A 15,037-nucleotide genomic window follows, 5' to 3' on the forward strand; every position below is an offset into this window, starting at 1 on the left:
CGACACTCTTTAACATGAAAGAGAGAATTATACAGCAGCTGTAATGTGCAAATTCCTAAACCACTCCAAAGTGTGACTGGAATCTCTATCTTTAAAATCACTAATTTATTTAAATACCTTCTTTGGAAAGCCAACTGCAGGAAAGCCTTATTGGCTATGGAATGCCTTGACTAACAGGATATCTACTTGGGCTCACGTTTTCCCATTTCTAGTGACTTCTTATCCTATGACAGGCAGGGCAGAAGCACATGCTGCCTTCTGTGAACTCTCAGGTTGTGCTGGGCCTAAAAAAAACAATTTCCCCATTTGTTCTTTCTACATACCTGAATTAAAATGAAAAAAGAAAACAGCACCCCCAGTGGCATTTTAGGAATTCTCTTCCTGAACCAATAACTTCCTCCTAGCAATCTATCTTCAAACATTTCAATTCTTGTTCTCTCAGCTAACAATGGAATTCAGAAATTCTGGGACATTGATGTTTAAATAAGCAGGAGAAGTGTCTACTATTATAATGAATGATTAAGGCGGTGTGGAGGAAAGCACTGGGGTATGACAAAAATACACATTCTGCATCTTACACCAGGCAGTGTGTAACAACAACAAAATGTGTAGGGGAGTCTGTTAGGGTTTGTTCCTTGCCCTCAAAGTCCTTGCAGAAAAGTTGTTCTTTCAAGGTTATTCTTTTATATAAACCCCATTCCACCCGGTTTGAAGAACAGACTTACATAATTTAATATGAATTGGGATTTTGCTGAAGGTAAACAAATGATAAAATAAGAGCCCAAAGTATGCATAAAACACTCCATGCCTGCCTTTAAAACTAAACTGATAGAAATACAAGCAAAGTGTGCTGAGGGTGTGAATCTTGTTCTTCCTCACTAGTTCCAACGCTTATTTATTAACCTGTCTTGTGTGTGTGTGTGTGTGACCCCTCTTCCACCTGCAAAAAGCTAGCAGTGCACACTCCTTTCATGTAGCTCAGTTTCTCCAAGTCTCATGGAGCATGCGGAAAGGGCTTCAAACAACATTCAGCCCACTGTGTGGCCGTATAACTAGTTGTGTGTTTATTTATTTGACAGTATCAAACATATGTTCAGATTTTTTTTCACGTTAGAACATTCATAGCCAGAAGCAGGGCTCATGCATTCCATGAACAAGGTCCTACACCCAAGTTCTGGTGTCTCCCACTTGGGCAAGGAAAAAGTCTGGAAAACCACTGCAAATAAACCTGTAGAGAAAATACTAAACTAGTTAAGTGCTTCACAAATTAATAATGTGGTGGACCAATAATCCCATCCCTCCAATGCAGTAGGAACAGGTGCAATTTTTATGCCTTATTGACTTATTCAGTTTTGTGGAAACTCACCACAAGCACTTGTGGCCAGCAATGCAGCAGTATCAGTCCCAATGTGGCCCCTGCCCATCCATCCATCTGAATGTTTAAAAAGCTCTGGGGTGCTCCTGGGCTGCACCGAGGCAGCTCCAGAGCCCTTTATACCAGATTAATTGGTTGAGTGTAGACACGGCCTTAAATGTCCAGTCTTGCCCAGCAGTACGAGGCAGATCTCACACAACCTTGAGGCCAACACAAAGAGTACTTCTGAAGAACATGCTGTGTGCATTTCTTTCTGTTTGTTCCACAGATTTGTTACAGAATTTCTCCCGGCTGCCTAAAAATGTACAGAGTTTGCCTTCTCCATTTATTCCTAGTTTTCAACTCAAAAGATTCATAAGATTCTGCTACATTACTGTGGCAGCCAATTCACAATCTAAGCTAATACAGCTAGATTAGCAAGGAAGTTTAATATTTATTTCAATTCCTATTTTTTATGTGAACAGGCCTGGCCCCTAACAAGGAATGAGATTTTCTGATTTAGCTGGAAGACAGCATGACAGTTATGCACGTTTGTCAAGAAAATGAAGTTATTCCTGAGCGAATATCTAATTTGAGTAAGAATGCATCCAAAAAGAGTCAGAGGACATTTATTCTAATAATTAGAAGATAGCAGCCCCCAGTGGGTCAGTGGGCTAAACTGCTGAGCTGCTGAACTTGCTGACCAAAATGTCAGTGGTTCGAATCTGGGGAGCAGGGTGAGCTCCCACTATTAGCCCCAGCTTCTGCCAACCTAGCAGTTCGAAAACATGCAAATATGAGTAGATGAATAGGTACTGCTCCGGTGGGAAGATAACCACACTCCATGCAGTCATGCCAGCCACATGACTTTGGAGGCTTCTACAGACAACAACTCTTTGGCTTAGAAATGAAGATAAGCACCAACTCCCATAGTCGGACATGACTAGACTTAATGTCAAGGGAAAATCTTTATCTCACCTAGAAGATAGCAGAACTTAGAAGCTACATTTATACATCTATAACTCCCAGAATCCTCCAGCCAACAGCCCATGTCCATGGAATACTTGGAGTTGTCGTTCAAAACTCACCTCTCACAAGATCTAGAAGAGCTGGATGAATAAAAATAAATTCAATACCTCAAACTACAAACTATACTGCAAATCTATCAAGCAACCAGATTAAGGAGAAAGTCTTGAGAATGTTTCAGGTACTGAAAGGTAACTCCCTGCAAGAGAAGAAACTGGGGGAAATCATCAGCTTTTCAGGAATCCATCTACTACAAAAATGTGTGATAGCCCTACCGAAATCATCTAGAGATATGCATGATTGGGTGCTTTAATGCTCTCATCCTCTGAGGCCAATAAAAGGCAACAATATGGTTCAATACGTATTTAATGCCTGGAACTGATCCAGCAATTATTATTATAGTCTATCCTTAGTATCAGAGCTTGGAAAAGTTTCTTTATTTGAACTGTAATTCTCAGTCAGTACAGTCAGTGATGTCATGGAGCTGTTATGCAAAACCTAGTTCTTCTCTAGTTATTATAATACTTGCTATATAAATCTGCTACACTCTGCATATTTTCCTGGAAATAAGTGCCACATAACAAGGTTCAAAATGGTTTTTTTTTACTTATCCAAAACTTATTTGAGAGGGATGTATCATTTCACAAGTGTGTATTGTCATATCTGAATGAAAAGTTTGCTGAGACATGGTGAACCGCTCTTTTGTGTGATGCTACTGCGTCATTTCTTCCTCTGATACTAAATGTTCCATTAAAGATGTAATGCCCAAGAACACATCTCAAAAGGTGAGTGACACTTGTCTTTTCTTCAGGAATATCCTGTCTTGTGAATGTATTCCAGACTCCAGGAGATGCTGCAGTTGTGCAGCAGGCCCTCTGCTGGAGGATGTAAACAAAACTAAGAAGGCAAAGGAGTGGGCCCAACAAAACTATGCAACTGTCTCCTCCAACAAACCAGTCAGCAAACTAATACTCATAGTTGCACAGAAGATAATGAAAACAAAACAGCACCATGTGCCCTACAACTTAAAGAGGTCAGAAACAGCAGGTAAAAAAATACAGTTTCTATGTCCTGTGATTTCAAATCCCACTCTATTTACTTTGTTCGTTATAAAACACAGGAGAGGATGATAATGTTTCCTATTATCTTGCCTTCTTTTAGAACACAGGCAAGGAATTCTAACATTGGCATCACTAAGCACTGACTTTAGTAAGACTCTTGCATCCATAGGACCAATATCTGCAATTTGTATAATCACATCCAGCAAAATATGTTATCTCTAGGCATTTTCTAGATCCTCCAGCATAACACTATGGTATTCTTGGGCCAGAAATCCTTCATTTCAAGAGGGCCAGCTATTATGTGATGTTTTGTGTATTCATGTACAGTCTAGGAATGTGCCACAAATATAGGTGCACTGTATACACTAGTAGTTGCTTTGCATAGGGTGTTTCTGCGGCATAGCTGTGAAGCAAATATGAACGTGCTCACACTAGAAATCTGAGAATTCCAGTTTTCAACTTTGAAATTTCTAGTCCTCATTGAGAAATATGCCTTAAAGAAAGGAACATGGCATCAAGCCAAAAGCTTTGGTTATTTTTCAGTCTACCTATTTATCATCTTCAACATCAAGGGTCAGGTTTTATACATCTAATATTTCAAAGGAAGGGCACTGTACTATAACTGCATGATATCAATCAGCTGTGTGTGGGCTCTTAATGGAAATAGTAGGTAAATGATGTCTGCCGTATGTACCCAAAATATCCTGATGACCTGCACTCTCCAGCATCAGACACATTTATACCGAACAGGTTGTGCATGAATGACACAAAAGGTTTTAAATTAAAGTTATTAACTTCCAATAAAATGTATAGTGTAGAAATAGGTCATACACATTTTACCTTCCAATATCAGATGGAATCTAGTGCCTTTAGGGTATCTAGTGTATGTACAGTATGTGTATGTATATGTGTATACACACATCTATATCTAAGAGGAGCTGCAGGATGAACATGTCATTTTGAAAGAAGTTCACTGTTGGACCATTTTAAGAAATCACTACTCAACAGTCTGTCTGATCTTGGAAGCTAAGTAGGGTCAGTCCTGATTTGTACTTGGATAGCAGGTGCCAACAAGTACCATGTTACGTTTCAGCAGAAAAAGCAAAACCACAGCTTAGTATGCCTTGCCTAAGAAAACTCTATGAAATTCATGAAGTCACCATAAACCAACAGGCAACCTGAAACCACACACATAAGCAATTCATATTCTTCCCCCTACTCTGTGACTCACACACATCTTCTATTCGAAATCAGTTTCATATATCCAGAAAGCAACTAGTGGACAGCCCAAACATGGATCTACTTTGCTCCATGTTTGAGCTGTGCAACGAACCAAGGTAGGATCTATCAGAGCTAGTGGACTCAGACATTACATGAACCATCAATGCCACATGTGCATTTACCAAGGGGTTAACCAACTATTTGTTGCAATCTAAATGCTCGTTATTGTTTTTATTTGCTGTAGTCATGCTTACTATCTTGCGTCCTGGATCAACTTCTAATCTCTTTTGATTTTGAAACAAAACTCTCTTGTGTTCACATTGTCTGTTTTGCATTTTTCCATATCTAGATCCTTTCAATCATTAGGCATAGTTATGTCATCTTTCTGTTTCTCTTCACTTTTTAACCTGCTAATTAATGGGGAGAAAAAAATAAGTGCTACCAAAATTGTTCTCAATTCTGTGTGCCCTCAAATCATTTCCGAATTAGATCACATACAGGTTTTCTTAGCAAGATTTGTTCGGGTGGGATTTTCCACTGCCTTCCACTGAAACCAAGAGTATCACTTAGGAAAGGTCATCCAGTGAGTTTCCATGGCTGAGAAGGGATTTGAACCTTGGTCTTCTGGAGACCAACACTCAAACTGCTAGAGCAAACTGGCACAACCAACACTATGTAATCTATGTAATGTTATATGTCTATTGTGTTCATTTTATTGTAAATGTTATTTTTATTTTGTTTATTGTGGATATTTGGGCTTCGCCCCATGTTAGCCACCCCGAGTCCCTGTGGGGAGATGGAGGCAGGATATAAAAATAAAGTTATTATTATTATATTGTCTCAACACAGTGGAGACCAAATAAATATAGTGAAACAAAGAAAGGCACTTCGGGAGGTCCAGCTCAAGAACTCATCAGGTCTGATACTTGCCAGGCAACCACCAACTCACAGGGTTGTGAGTTTAAATCAGGGAGGAAAACACCCATAACTACCCTATCTGTAGTCCATTGGAGAAAACATGGAGCAAATATAGCTAGTAAACAAACATGCAAGCATTACAATAAGTGTAACCTTGAAATTAGTACTGTGCATACACCAGACCCTAACTTTGGATCCTTACATCCATCAGAAAACATGCAGCTTGCCAAATTATTAAGCAACTAGTTTTCAAAGCCCACTGCTGACTGTGCAAATAGCAAAGGGAGTGACATTAATTTCTGACTACAACTTTTAATAGAGCTTGCACAAGTGAGCAATCCCTCAAGATTTAACTCAAGGGCAATAACTGCACCAGTAATTTTTCTCCTTTACAGCATCTCAACTGTTGTCCAAAACAGCCCACATCTGGACAAAAATGAAAAGCAGCTGCCTTGTATGTGGCTGACAGCTAACCTTAAGATATACTTCAGTCTTTTGCCTCCACAATTTTTTACCTCCAGTTTTCAAGAATGTTATAATTTATATTCTATTTTAAATGATCTGAAAAGTTCCACTTTCTTTAAGTTCATTTTAACTTTGCACAGCTGCCCCTGTTGGTACCACCCCACCCACCCCAACGTTAAGGTCAAAGCAGGATAAACATGACAGTCTGGCTTTAGTTTTTGGAAAAGAAACAGTAAGCGGCCCATATGTATTCAGATGACTATAGCCAAAAAGAGAGAAAGAGAAAGAGGGTTTTTGCATCATCAATAATTATGCAGACAAGGCAGTTTCCGCAGGTGTAGCTTTTCCCATCCTTGCATAATAAAAGTTGCCCTTGCCAAAACTTATTTTAAGTAGCATCAAAATTCCCATCCACTTCAACATATAATTGATCTCATGCACACATCTGCAGCTGCTCTGGAATATGGATCCTGTGGCAAGAACTTTAGGGGAAATTTGAGTAAAACCAAACATTATAAACAAGGGATAACTTTACCTTCCTTTTGTTTCAAGCCTTGGCTGTCAAAACGCAAGTTAAGTTTTCCTGCAGAAGAATAAACTGTATTCAAACTGTTTTTCATTCTGTCTCAAATATGCTTTAACTCAAGCCAGCAAATATTTAAAGGTCAAATGTAGTTCTTAAGGCCAAGATTGCTTAACACCAGCAATAAACTGAGTGAACTGTTGTCCTATCAGAACCAAAAGACTTTGCTGTCAAGATTTGTTTCTTGTTGCTCTGAATTTAGACTTTAGAGTTCGTTTAATGACAACTAGAAGAATAACCAGCTACCTTTTCTTCCAATAAAGGTCTCTAAAGTCAACTTTCAAATGCCATTTTGAAGATGGAATCAAACAAACAGATCCAACTGCTGTATGTACAGCCAATTAGATCCAAACTGAATGTAAAAGCCCAAAATTAAAATCCTATTAAATGTACAGTACTCTCAAATGTGAACATTTGATTTATTAAAAAATATTAAAGGGTAGACTGCAAAGAGAGTAATTTGTATCTCAGAGAGACAGCTGGGAAGCCCCCAACAGTCTGTCAAGCCATTTAAAGAAATCAACCTTCTGGAGGTTGGCGCCTTTTTACTGAAAAAATAAAATAAAATAAGAAAGCACACACAGAAGAAAGGACAGAGTACAGATTATTCTCTTTCTATTAATTTAATTCCTCAAAAGTCAAGGGAAAAGAACACAAGGCAAACTAAAAAATGAAGAAGGCACATTGGGGCAAACAAGAACAGTTGGCTGCAACTTATAGTGAGGAATGAAGACAGAGGGAAAAAGAGACTACCCAAAAAGTAGTGGTAGAGGAGGCTAATGAGGGAGAAACAGGCAATGAGAAGTTGTCTTGGGATGCAAGATTAATCATCAATTAACATAGACACTGCTATGCATTTTTATTTACACATTACTTTCTGGATGATATCCCAGAATCCACCAAGCAGTTTTAGAGATCATATTCAGGACTCCTGTCCAAGAATTCATACTCTCTAAAATGAGGCAACGAAAGGGGCATCATTGCGTTGGCAAAAAGGACACTGGCTGCTGCAAATAATTTGGGGGGGGGGGCGCACACACCACTAAAGCCAAGGGGATGAGCACCAATGAGGGCTGACAAGACTGCCAAGGAGCAGACGAGCGAGAGCTAAACGCAGGGAAGGGTTTCAGTGTGCCGGCAATGGAAGGCAAGGGCAGGTATCAAAGGAAAGCATATGGCATCAGAAGAGGTGAGCAGATCCCAGTGAAGCACAGAAGGGTGCTCGTCCAACAGGAAGGCACAGTCGTGCAGAATGTTTCTGAGGGATGGATGTAAAGGGACTAGTAAAGGTTTTCCCCTGACATTAAGTCTACTCGTGTTACAACTCTGGGGGTTGGTGCTCATCTCCATTTCTAACCAGCAGTGCATGAAGCACCATTAACTTTCTGCCAGAACGGTACCTATTGATCTACTCACATTTGCATGTTTTCAAACTGCTAGGTTGGCAGAAGCTGGGACTGACAGCGGGAGCTCATCACGCTCCCAGATTCGAACTGCCAACCCTTTGGTCAGCAAGTACAGAATCTCAAAATTTTAAACCACTGTGCCACCAGGGGCTCCACATCAAGGCAATCCCACTGATGGAAAGGAGAGATGAAAGCCTGTAGATAAAGGAACTGCCTCATAGTTTGAAAAAGAAACACATAACATAAGGCAGACGAGACAAGGTTACCAAGTGATAAACTAGATGGGGAGATGATGCAACTGTTGTTTCAAGTTGTTGTAAGTTTGGTCAAGCTGTTTAAACTTCAGAATCATTTCAATGTTGAATATAGACTAGGATTTGAATATTTTAATAAATAATCATGCAAACTTTATCAATGGGATTTAATAAATGTATTGCCTAGCTGTGGGTTTTGTTTTTGTTTTCCTTAGGGACCAGCATGGCTAGCATTGTTATTTATCCCTGGACTAATCTGATTCTCAATGGGATTAAATACTAGGAAAATACATAACTTTAGTACCCCCGGCCTCCAGCTTTTTAAAAAGTCCACTTGGACTTTTGTATCATGTCAGACACAAATTGTGAGCATACTGCAAGTCGCTTCTGGTGTGAGAGAATCTGCAGTCTACAAAAACATTGCCCAGGGGATGCCCAGAGGTGTTACTATCCTGCTGAGAGGCTTTTCTCATGTCCCTGCATGGGAAGCTAGGGCTGACAGATGGGAGTTCACCCCGTCTAGCAGATTCGAACCTTCAACCTTCAGGTCAACAGGTTGGCTACCACACGGGGTTTAATCTACCGCGCCACCTGGGGTTGGGAGGTAGGATAAGAGTTGAGAGGTAGGACAGGAGTTGGGCGGTAGGATAGGAGTAGCTAAGAGAAAGGTGTTCAGGACTGGGAGGGAGGGAGAGGATGTCACCTGCTGTAAAAAGAACACATGAGAAAGAGCAAAGAAAAAGAAGAAACTTTCATCCATATTCAGGATGAACCTTCTCCTCACCCCACTCCCCACCTTGAACTATGGCTGCTTCCACCCTGTCAGAATTAGTGCAGTCTGTCAGCATTTTAACCACCCTGGCTCAATCCCATGGAATCCTGGCAGTTGTAGTTTGGTGAGGCCCAGCACTCTTTGTCAACGAAGGCTCAATGCTTTGTTAAACTACAACTCCCAGGATTCCATCGCATCAAGTCATGACATTTCAATGGCTGTCACGCTGCATTAATTCTAAGACAGTGTTGGGTTTTGGCAACACTACCTGCTCTCTAAAGCATGAAAGGGAAACACATTGGACACCTCTCTCGGGAGAGGATGGGGTGGGGGGAATGGGAAGGGCAGTTGAGAGAGGCTGCTTGCCTGAGAGATTGCAACCGGGCAAGAGAACCAGAGCCCAGGAAAACCTAGCCTAGGTGCATCTACATCAGTGGTTCCCAACCTGTGGTCCATGGACCACCAGTGGTCTGCAAGAACTAAAATATGGTGCACGGCCTCACTGTTACTACTACGGATAATAACACAACCCAACAAAAAAAGTTTTTTCTTGGTGTTTTCATTTTTAGGCCTGTTCCTGGGGTTATCTGAAGTGCTGATTCAGAAAATTGCATTGGATAGACCATATCAGCTCTAGATTCTTAAATATGGTTTCTGTGTGGTGAGCAGATGGTGACTACTGGATGGCGTATGTTCTGTATTGGAAACTAGAGCTGATGAGGTCTATCCAATGCAATTTTCTGAATCAGCACCCCAAATAACCAAAACAAATCTAAAGTTGTCCAAAAAATTGATTCATAACCCTTTTGGTACTAATGTTGGGGAGTGGTCAAAAAAAGGTTGGGAAGCACTGATCTACATGTTAGAAATAATGCAGTCTGGCACCACTTGAACTGCTATGCCTCAATGTCCAATGGGATTTGATGAGGCACCAGCCCTTTTGGGGAGAGTAGACTGAAGACCTTGTGAAACTACCCATCCCATGGTTCCATTGCAGTGAAAGTGGCGTCAAAGTGCATTATTCCTACAGCATAGACTAGGCATGGGCAAACTTTGGCCCTCCAGATGTTTTGGACTTCAACTCCCACAATTTCTGGCCACAGGCCCCTTCCTTTCCCCCCTCAGCAGCTTAAGCGGCTGAGGGGGGAAAGGAAGGGGCCCGTGGCCAGGAATTGTGGGAGTTGAAGTCCAAAACATCTGGAGGGCAAAAGTTTGCCTATGCCTGGTACAGTATAGACTGCAATACTGGCCAAGAAGGCAGTCAAGTGCAAAGCCAGTGAGGGAATGCAGGCCAGCTGAGTGGAAGCAAAGGCTCTCCGGGAAGGGAAGAGGAAAAAAACCAGCAGAAGGCGAGAGTGATGCAGCGACGGAGGGGGTGAGGAGGAGGAGACGACCCCCCCCTCGGAGGGAGCGGGGCAAGTTTGAGAAGGTAAACAAGCGCCACGCCCCCTCCTCCTCCCTGCCGCGCAGCTCCCTTGACGGCCGCTGCCTGTACATTTCCATTCCCAAATCTCTCCAGCCCGAAGACCACAAAGTCCCGCCCCGCGCTGCCAAAGCCACCAGCGCCCCAGAAAAGAAAGGAAGGCAGGCAGGCAGGCGGCTGCTCCTGCTGCTCCTGCTGTCCTTCGGAGCCCGCCTTCCTCTCTCTCTCTGTCCAAAGGGAAGGCTTGTTTATATCCGAGGGGAGCGTTGGGAGGCAGCCCCCGACCCTGGCAGCACGTGAGAGGCTCCGATCATGTGGGCGCCGCGGAAAAGAGGCTGCGAAACGTGCTGCGGATCAACACAAACGGAACTCGTGTCGCTCCTCGTTGCCTCCAAAACATACACAGCACACTTCTCTCTGTCTCTCCCCTTCTCTTCATCACGAGAGTTGGAAGAGACCCTAAGGGCCATCGCAGTTCCAAAACACACACACACCTCTTTCCCTTTCACATAGGCTCTGAGAGTTGGAAGAGGCCATCCAGCCCGATCCCACTCTGCCAGGCAGGGAAACCCAGTCCGATTCTCTCCTCCTTTGGAGGCTTGGCCCACCTCCGTCTTTTTTTTCCGTGTCAGGAGCGACTTGAGAAACTGCAAGTCGCTTCTGGTTTGAGAGAATTGGTCGTCTGCGAAGACGTTACCCAGGGGGACGCCAGGGTGTCTGACCATACCTCCGCGCAAGAAGCTGGAGCTGACAGGCGGGAGCTCACCCCGCTCCCCGAGCAGCAGTCCTCTGGGACAAGGGTTTAACCCAGGCATGGGCAAACTTGGTCCCTCCATGTGTTTTGGACCGCAACTCCCACAATTCCTAACAGCCTACCGGCTGTTAGGAATTGTGAGAGTTGCAGTCCAAAACACCTGGAGGGACCAAGTTTGCCCATGCCTGGGTTAACTCACTGCGCCACCGGGGGCTCCTAACCGCCCCCTCCCGCCTTCCTCGGAGACCTTTGGGCCCGTCTCCTGCCGCAGTCATTAATCCAAGGGAAGCTTCCCAAAGTTGGTTGTTTACATCCCTGCTGCTGCTGCCGCCGCCTCCCTCTTCCAAGCAGGACGGACCCACATGCGCCATCGCCATCCAGGTCGGAAGAGGCAACAGCACACTCGCACGCACCCCGCCTTCCTCCTTTGCAGGCAGCAAACAAACGCCAGGAGGGAGAAGGAGAGAGCGAGAGGGAGCCAGCCACCCAGGGAAGCTGCGGGGAAGGCGAAGGGGGAACGCGGGCAGGCTCCCGCTGGCTTGTTACCTTGGCCGGGCGGGCGGGCGGGCGGGCGTCGTCCTCCGGGGCCGCGTTAGGCGAAGGGGCGTCGGCGAGGGCGGGCTCCCTGGGCGGCCACGGGGCGCAGCATCCCCCCTCTTTTCCCCTCAGGAGCCGAGACAAAGTAACTCCATGGGCGCAGACCCACACACGCAATCCTCCCGGCTCGGCTTCCAGCACAATCCTGCGTATTTCGGTTTCTTTTTTAAATCCACTTTTCCCCCTCTTCTCCCGAAAATCCTGCCACTGGCCCTTGCTCTGCCTCCTCCTCTGCTGGCCAAGCGACGACTTCTTCTTCAATGAGGAGTAAGGATGCTGGCGAGTTCTCCCCCCTTTCTTTCTCCACGTTCCTTTTCAATGTCTTCTTTTCTTGCTGGTTGTTTCTTCCCGGCGAGCAGCAGGTCCAGGTGCAGCTGCAGACGTGGGTCCCATCCCTGATTGTGTTGGGCATGTGTTGCCTCTCTCTCTCCCTTCCCTCCTCCTCCTCCTCCCCCTTCCCTCCCCTTCCCCTCCCTCGCCTTCACCTCCCTCCGATGCGCCGAGTCCCCATCGCTTGCTTTTCTCCTTGCGCCTTGGGCAGCTGCAAAGGGCTCAGAGAGAGGAGGGAGGGAGGGAGAGGGAGGGAGACACGCCAAAGCCAGGCTCGCTCGCCTTTGCTGCCCTCTCCCTCTCGATCCCTCTCGACAAGCCTGATCAGGTCACTTTCGCAATGATCTTCAGCCTGGCGCGAATACGTACACATAAACATACACACACTTTCCGGGCTCCTTTCCTCGGGGGTGCAACGCTTTCCCCTCCTCGGAGCTCACCCTGCGCCAGGCTCCTGATCCGCGGGTGTGCGTGTGTCCGTCCGCCCCCCGTTCTCCCAAATAATAATCATAATCCTGAGCTTATACTTAACCAAATCTTTTGGCGCCATATTAATGACGTACTTCAAATTTGCCATTTCTTCCTGCGTCAAAAAAGAAGACGCGTCTTGCGCGGAGCCGAAGCCAGGGGAGGGCAGGACGGGGCTCGGGGGTGGAGCTGGCGGGGAGGGAGGGAGGGAGGGAGGGCTGGCTGCAGGGAGACCCCGGGCAGAGGGGCGGGAAGGTGGGCTTATGGGGCAGCGGCGGCCAGGAAGTGCGCCAAGGGGGCAAAGCGCAGGGCTCCCAAAGTTATGTGGGTCTCGCCTCTCTGGGGTGCGAAACACATGAAGGAGGTGTGGGGAGCCCAAGGTGTGTGTCCCCCTCCCCACACCCACCCACCCCGACCGGGAGCCGTTATGAAGCACTTGCTCCTTCGTCCTGCCAAGAGGAAGGAGGCGGGGAAGGCGCGCTCCGAGCCTGGAGGGACAGCCTTCCCTCCTTCTCTCCCTCCCTCCTGATTCGCCGGTTTGTCCCACTTCACGCCCGGCTCTCGCTGCGATCCCTCCAGCCCTCCCCTCCTCCCTCCTCTTCCTCCCCAAGATCTCTGCGGTTTGCAGACAGACAGACACACAGGAGAGAACTTTGCACAGTTGACACAGGAAGGAGAGAGAGGAGCCGGGCCCGCCCTCCTCTTCCTCCTCCGCCTCCCGCCCCTTGCCGTGCTCGCCTTGACCTTGGGATGATGCACAAACAAGGCGGCTCGGAAAGCGCGCTGGTGGCGGTGGCTCTCCCTCGTCCCTTTGCAACGGCTGGCCACACCCCCAGAAAGGAGGACAGTTGCTTCTCTTTCTTCTTCCCAGAAGTGCGCCGGGAACCTTTGTCCCCTCGGGAAACCCGCCTCCCCCTCGTGGAGCTGGACTCCGCCAATATTTGGGGCTTTGGGTGCTGATGCGCGCCTCTCCGCTGAACTTTCTCAGCAGCTCTTTGCTCCAGAGCTCAAGGCCTGGGTTCAAGAGCGAGTGCTGCTTTCTAACAGGCTTGGCTTTTTGTAGTGTGCCCTGGCTCAGAGTTTCCTGGGGCTGAGAGACCGTGACTAGTACAGAAGTGGGTTTTTAGGGCCAAGCAGGAATTCAAATCCTGAGCTGGATCTGATGATGATTTATATTTATTTCGTGTCAAAAGCATTGGTACAGCAAATACATTTCAAATAATGGAAATAAAATAGAAAAGAAAAGAAATCACAGGCAACTAAATAGTTTTGGACCAAAAGCGGGCAACAGCAACCGCATTGTCTGTAGCTTTAAACAACTCCTCCTCCGTACATGAGGCAGGGCATTGTGGGCAAGCATACATATGCTGAGTTGTTTGTTCAGCTCCACAGTCACACAAGGTGGAGGATTCCTCCAGGTAGTGCCACCTTGCCAAGTTGTCTTTTGATCTGCCCACTCCACTTCTGAGTCTGTTCAGGGATTTCCAAGTTGCCCATTCCTGGTTTGCCCCTGGAGGAAGACCCTCTTGGGGGGGCCATCCAGTTAGGGTGGATGAATGGATGGATGATGATGATAATGCAATCCTAAACGCTTGGGAAGTATTCGACTTGTGATTCTGTGATGCGAATCCAGCATATACCGTGTTTCCCCAAAAATAAGACAGTGTCTTATATTAATTTTTGCTCCCAATTACACGCTAGCTCTTATTTTGCTTCCTCTTCTTCCACTGAGGAATTCGCATGCAATGCAAATGAAAAGGATGGAAAGGCCCGCACTTATCCCTCCTTCACCTTCCTTGGCAGAGGAGGAAGAGGGAGCTGTTGCTGCCGAGGAAGGGAAGGAGAAGGAGGGGAAAGCATGTGTCCCTCCTAGGTTTTACTTTCGGGGATGTCTTATATTTGGCAATTCCCCCAAACCTCCCCTAGGTCGTATTTTCAGGGGATGTCTTATTTTCAGGGAAACGCGATATATCTCATTTGCTGTGTCATGCTCTGTCTTTGTGTCAATAATAAATATAAATGTTATTTAGAAAGGTAACTGTTTTCCCCTGACATCAAGTCTAGTTGTGTCTGACTCTGTGGGTTGGTGCTCATCTCCATTTCTAAGCTGAAGAGCCGGCATTTTCCATAGATACATCCAAGGTTATGTGGCCAGCATGACTGTATGGAGCGCCGTTACCTTCCCACCAGAGTGGTATCTATTGATCTACTCACATAGATTGCATGTTTTCAAACTGCTAGGTTGGCAGAAGCTGGGGCTAATAACGGGAGCTTACCCCACTCCCCAGATTCGAACCTCCAACCTTTCGGTCAACAAGTTCAGCAGCTCAGCAGTTTAACCCAAAGTGCCATCTGGGGCTCCATATTTCTAGACTGCCCTAGCTCCACAAAGGGGCTCAGGGCGG

The 15,037-nt window shown here is 45.8% G+C and overlaps 1 protein-coding gene across 3 annotated transcripts in view; it reads right to left on the reverse strand.

Annotated features, from left to right (window-relative positions):
• Positions 1 to 12,824, reverse strand: part of jade2 (jade family PHD finger 2) — a 202,354-nt gene extending 189,530 nt beyond the window's left edge. The window contains exon 1 of one of the 3 annotated variants that reach the window (XM_062970359.1): positions 12,728 to 12,824. The gene's annotated coding sequence lies outside the window, so the exon portion shown is untranslated. Of the gene's footprint in view, positions 1 to 11,783; positions 12,508 to 12,533; positions 12,661 to 12,727 lie in introns of those variants that run through there. The other 2 variants (XM_062970360.1, XM_062970358.1) reach the window with 2 other exon arrangements.
• Between the last annotated feature and the right edge of the window lie 2,213 nt (positions 12,825 to 15,037).

This window comes from Anolis carolinensis, chromosome 2 (assembly GCF_035594765.1).
Source record: "Anolis carolinensis isolate JA03-04 chromosome 2, rAnoCar3.1.pri, whole genome shotgun sequence".
NCBI lineage: Eukaryota > Metazoa > Chordata > Lepidosauria > Squamata > Dactyloidae > Anolis > Anolis carolinensis.